The sequence below is a fragment of the Lygodium microphyllum genome, chromosome 9, assembly GCF_053477565.2.
Source record: "Lygodium microphyllum isolate KBCC chromosome 9, Lygodium_microphyllum_v1.1.10, whole genome shotgun sequence".
Lineage (NCBI taxonomy): Eukaryota > Viridiplantae > Streptophyta > Polypodiopsida > Schizaeales > Lygodiaceae > Lygodium > Lygodium microphyllum.
This window is the reverse complement of record NC_141143.1, coordinates 72,680,812-72,686,589: the sequence shown is the minus strand read 5'-3', so window position 1 is coordinate 72,686,589 and position 5,778 is coordinate 72,680,812. Positions and strand designations below refer to the sequence as shown.

General features: G+C 43.2%; 1 pseudogene across 1 annotated transcript; it reads right to left on the bottom strand.

Moving 5' to 3' along the window:
* Positions 1–1,191: 1,191 nt before the first annotated feature.
* Positions 1,192–3,745, bottom strand: LOC148031171 (wall-associated receptor kinase-like 20 pseudogene; annotated as a pseudogene). Its single transcript, XR_015691952.1, has 3 exons — positions 2,670–3,745; positions 2,390–2,449; positions 1,192–2,300 (listed from the first exon to the last, which is right to left on the bottom strand). The product of XR_015691952.1 is annotated as a wall-associated receptor kinase-like 20 pseudogene (transcript).
* Between the last annotated feature and the right edge of the window lie 2,033 nt (positions 3,746–5,778).

Here is a 5,778-nt window from a genome sequence, read left to right as displayed (position 1 = left end):
AAGGATATCGAAGGCAAGGAAAAGCACAAGAATTTAAAGAGAAATTGACATTCTTCTCATTTCCCATCCAACATCCTCTTTAAATTGTTGTTGCATGCCCTCTTGACCATCCAACCTTTATCTCTCCAAAATCTTAGCCATCTTCTTTAGTATCGCACTTCATATCTAATTCAATTACTCTACCTTTAATACTCATTTGGGACTTTTAGCTTTTAGTTTCCCAAGCTTATTGAAATATATATTCTCCTCACCTTTTATCTCTCTTTATCTAATCACCCAAATCCACATAAGAAGAGCTATGATTTCCCTAGCCAATGATATCCTCCTTATCCAAATACCACTCCCTTGTCTTACCTTACTCCAAACCCAAGGGGGTGTGAGCTTATCAAGACCAACAAAGAATCAAAGGAAGTGAGAACATAGCTCTAGAGTTAGTATGCTTGTGATGACCCCAAAACAACATAGTGTAGAAGCGAGACAAGAAGCAACACATGCAAGAGACATTCCCATCATGCCAAATCAAGCTCAAGTGCCCTTCCTTTGCCTTATTATATACTTGTGATATGTTAGGTTAGATAATAGTTGCTATTACTTTGAATGGATAAACAATCATGTAACATAACCACTAGAATTTGAGTATCTTATGATGTTTCATGACTTCAGTATAGATGGATAATGAGGTTGACACCCTAAGAAATATTTGTTTGAAAGGAGTATCCCCTCCCATGATGGGATTAATCTGTGCATTATATGATAGCTTTACAACAGTTTAGCATAAATTTTATGCTAATAATATTAGTACATATATCAGACTAAGAAATAAACTTATAGCTAAGCTCTACGATAGAAATACTATTAGGATTTCCTTCTTTAGATCATGTTTTAATTAAATATTACATTGAACTTAGTTTATATTTACCATTAAAGAAAATTAGACTAAAAAAGGACATGATATTTTAGCCCATCTTGAAAATAAGAACAATAAGTTAAGAACTTCCCAAAATAGTCTAACTGAAAGAATAAAAATAGCTAGTCACGAGACTAAACTAAAGAACTTTAAACAACAACATCACTTGATATGTTAGACCTGGCTTGACATTAACAAGGCAACCACACAAAAGCCAGCTAAGATTTGCAAAGAATGAGCTCATGTTTCATGTCTGTTATCAAATCACATGCTTTCAGTTAACCTCATCGTAACTGCCTTTCTAACATTGGCATCAAATCCCCCCCCCCCCCCCTTCTTAGAGAGCTCCTATCTACAGCTCCCAAAGTGATTATGATGCTCTGAAGCTTCTCACTAACTTCCTTCATGGAGGGCCTATCAAGCCTGTTCTCATGCAAACAATCAAGAGCCAAATCAATAACATTCCTCATTGACTCAATTGCATTTGCCGAAGCTCCGTTCACAAGCTTTGGATCCAGCACATCATCTACCCTATTTTGCTCTTTCCTAGACTGAACCATTGTTGCCAAGTTCACATCATCAACGCTTCTCCTAAAATCAATTGCCCTCTCAGAAGTCACAAGCTCTAGTAAGACCACACCAAAGCTGTACACATCACTCTTATCTGTTAATTGATAGTTCCTATAATATTCAGGGTCTAGGTAGCCCAATGTGCCCTGAGCACATGTCGATACATGTGTAAGGTCAGGCTCGGCAAGGCGTGAGAGCCCAAAGTCTGAAATCTTTGCATTCATAGATTTATCCAAAAGGATATTGCTCGACTTCACATCTCTATGATAAATGGGTGGGTATGTTGCAGAGTGTAGGTATGCTAGCCCCTCTGCAGATTGAAGTCCAATCAGTAGTCTAGTGCTCCAATCAAGAAAACTTTTTTTCAGGCCATTCAGGTGATCATACAAGTTCCCATTTGGCACGTACTCATAAACCATCAAAGGTAACTCACTCTCAACACAACACCCTAATAGCCTCACTAAGTTTCTATGATTGACTTGAGAGAGGATGCACACTTCATTGAGAACTTGCTCTATGCCTTTGATATTGCCTATCTTAGCGGATTTTATAGCCACCGTTGAGCCATCATCTAGGATTCCCTTGTACACTTCCCCGAACCCTCCACATCCCAAGACTCGATCATGTGCAAAATTGTTGGTTGCTCCCTTCATTTCCTTGTCGCTAAACAGCCTTGCAGATTTTCCTCCACTATTTGCAGTCAAAATCATAGTCCTCTCCAACACAAGCTTGGCATGGGCAACGTGTGCACACCTTCTCTTCTTGTATGCCTTGAGAGTTAATGAGGCCAAAACTATAAGACCAACAAGCCCAAGAGTGAGTCCTGCAAGGAGACACATAAGAAAATAAGACAGGGCAGATCAAAGCTGAAATTGTGGCTTTCAGGACTGATTCCGGAAAAATAAAATTTACCTATTGCATATTCCCTCTTATGACAGCCGATACTGTTGCCTTTCCTGACACAACGAGGAGCTGTAGACACCCAAAACCTAAGAATAATGTGGACTGAAGTTTGACTTAAAATGATCCCACAATCAATTCAATTGCCAATGAGAGCTGGAGACTTTCCGAGCCACGCAAAAACATGGAGAAAAGGGTTTTGGAAATGCAAATGCATATTTGGTTATTGGTAACACAATTACCATGAAGGTAAACAATAAAAAGTTACCAAAACAGCAAACAAGCACAGTACCTTCGGGGCATGTGCCTGTGGTGGATTCCCAGAGGTAGCCCTTGTTGCACAAACAGACCTTGTTGAGGCCATTTGCAGAGGTGGGCAGACATGTGGAGTTCCCACCACACTGGCTCTCAGACGAGCAGGGGGGCTCATGGGGCTCGTTCCACTGGAGCTGGAGGCCAAAGTGCCAAGAGCTGGGCTGGGAGCCACTGACCCAATTGACCAGGCTCGTGTATGCGGTGTCCTTGCTTGTGACAGGGAACGAGTGCCGAAAAATGGCAGCGGCAGCAGTGGCGAAGGAGCAGCAGAGGAGGTTGCGGCAGCTCTTCTGGGGAAAGACTGTGCGGATCTGGATGCAGGGGCTCTTGTCCTTGCAGGAGAGGATGGGGGAGGACAGCAGGAGGGAGGAGGCATTGAAGAGAACGACTGTGTTGTTGGGGCTAATGGAGAAGGCAGCAGAGGGGTCCAGGGAGAAGTTGCCAGCGGAGATGCTCTCTCTGGTCATGCAGGAGCTCCCTAGGAACTCCCCCGTGCTGATGACCACGGTGCGCGTGCGCACATCAATGCTCTGCACTGGGTAGCTCCCTGACAGACCCCTGATCTGCAACACCCCCTTGGGGGTGCACGCGAGAGGGTACAGTGGGTGCCCGCAGGAGCTCCCCGTGCTTAGTGGATATGGCACCTCCAGCTTGCCGCAGGGCGGGCACGTAGTAGCTCCATGTGCAGCCGGATGGAAGAGGAGGACCAGCAGGAGGGGAAGAAGCTGTACTAATGCAACCATTGATGCTCGTCTATGTGGAGAGCTGCAGTAATTTTGGTGTAGAGATAAGCGGGGAAAAGAAAGGCATGCAGTGATGCACTGTGATGCACACTGAACACAGAGCACTAAAATATCCAAAAAGGATGCTTCGGATTGTTCGATGGAAAATGCAGCCTTGGAATAGAATGCCCTCGTGAGCAAAGAAATGGTCACGGCTACATAGTCAAATTGTTTGTTGATGAGTCTTATTCTGTCGTAAAGCTTCAGGTCGTGGCTCCTGCATGGAATCCCCATGGCCCATCGAGGAGACGACATCAGTAGGCACAAGCACAGCTTTAATTAAAGGCTTATCAATGCCAGATAAGCCTCGTCTCAAGGCTGATGTAACTAGCACAGAAACAGTGCCCATGCAGTCGTCGAGGACACGTCGTCACCGCCTGCGTGCTCACAAAGCAGAGTACGTCGGTTAAAACTGCAGTGATGATGAGAAGGGGAGCACCGTGCGGTCCTGGGAAGGGGCTTTTTCGTCTTGAATGCCGGCTGCTGCTTGTGTGGTTCGGTTCCGCTTCTGTTGCTTGTCTCGCAGACTCGCTGTCGACGTTTGTAAACCCACTCCCCACTTCATCTTCCCACCTTTATGTTTTTTTAAAAACCAGACAAAGTTCCAAGTATATTTCTCAACAAAGCCACCCCACACAAGTCTATCGACCTGATGAACTCCACTCAGCTATTAGAGCCACACGCCGCTCAAGTTGATTTACTTCAAGCATACGTGGCAAGCACAACTAAGCGCCAAAGGTCACACCGGAGGCAGCCCTACTGACATGGAATCACTGACAAGTAGGAGAGAGAACCAAATACTTCGCAATGAGAGGAGAAAAAACGTGTTCACTACTCGACTTATCCAATTCTTTATTGACGCATGGCATTTATCATGGGAAGTGGATGTAGTATCCTCATTTTTAGAGAGACTCGATCGACTTGGTGGAGTCCCAAGAAAGAACCTAGTCGGTGGGCCTAAAAGGTCACAATAGTAAAGTTTGTTGAGCTTCCACGCCTCCATTTTCTTGGACTTTGTCAACTCACCTAGGTCCTTTATTACCCTCTTGCACTAGCCCCAGAAGCTAACTGGGCAATGCTAGGCAAATCATTCACCGACATGCTAAACTTTAATCCACAAAAGATGAAAGTCGAGCTTGGCTTGTCAAATACTTTTTACCATGAGGCAATTAAAATACTTTTTAAAAAATAAATTATATTCATATATATATATATATGTGCATATATACATACAAACATAGACACACATATACATATGTATATTTCTAAAAAGATTGTTAATGTCACATAGTTCAGGAAGAAGAAGGTAGCCTCCTACCACCTTCATAGGACATATCCTCCCACATTGAGAGTAGGATTTTAAGCCAGATGAAGGGCCGAAAGTGTGCTAGAACACATTATTTTAAAGCAAAAATGCAAGCCCACTAGAAGTAGTAGAGGCAGAACAAGTCAGTTTAACCGTCAGTGAAAGACGGTTTTTAAAGTTGCATCTGAAGACGAATCTCACAATGGTTCTAATTTTTTATATATTTTTTTGAGTGGTAGAACCAACAACATCAAGTGCTAGGCAGTGCACGAGTCCTAGATGGGTGGGCAAAAAAATTTAGATCACGATTTGAATGCCAGCGGATGGAAGAGATGCATGGACGCCAAGAAGCTCAAATGTGAAAATGGATTTTTTTAAAGAGTGGGAGTGGAGGGGGGGAGGTTTGAAACCTTTGGGGCCTCCACTCCCCCAAAATTTTCACATGATGGGGCGGGTGAGTGGGGGGGGGGGTAGTAGGGGTGTTATTTTTTTGTGAAAAAAAAGGAGAAAGAAGGGACTTAGGCATAGATCAACATGAAGGGGAAGAAGCGGGTTGAGAGAGGTTATGGAGCATCAACATACCCTGCCACATCAAAGACATCATGATTGTTCTCCAATTTTTTGCTCTCCATCACCACCTTTGGCTCCACAAATGGTAGCTTGATCACAAATGCCCATTTCTAGTTTTTCTCTTTCATCCCTCTCTCCCCTCTTGTGGGCTGTTCTTGTGGAAATAATCAAAAGAAGATTGGGAAGAGATATGGCTGATACGGTGATGTGATGACCAGCACTAAGTAGAGCTCAAATTTGGACCAATTTGTTAGTCATGTATGCAACTATACAAATATAAAAGATAGAAAATCTCAGTAAGTCTCGTTTTTCATAGAAATTTGGTTCTTTTTTATGTTTGATCATGGGAATGATCTGCATATGGCATGAAATCTAATATGATCATAGTATGTGTATGTTTGAGTGCTATCATAAGGAAAATGCAGAAT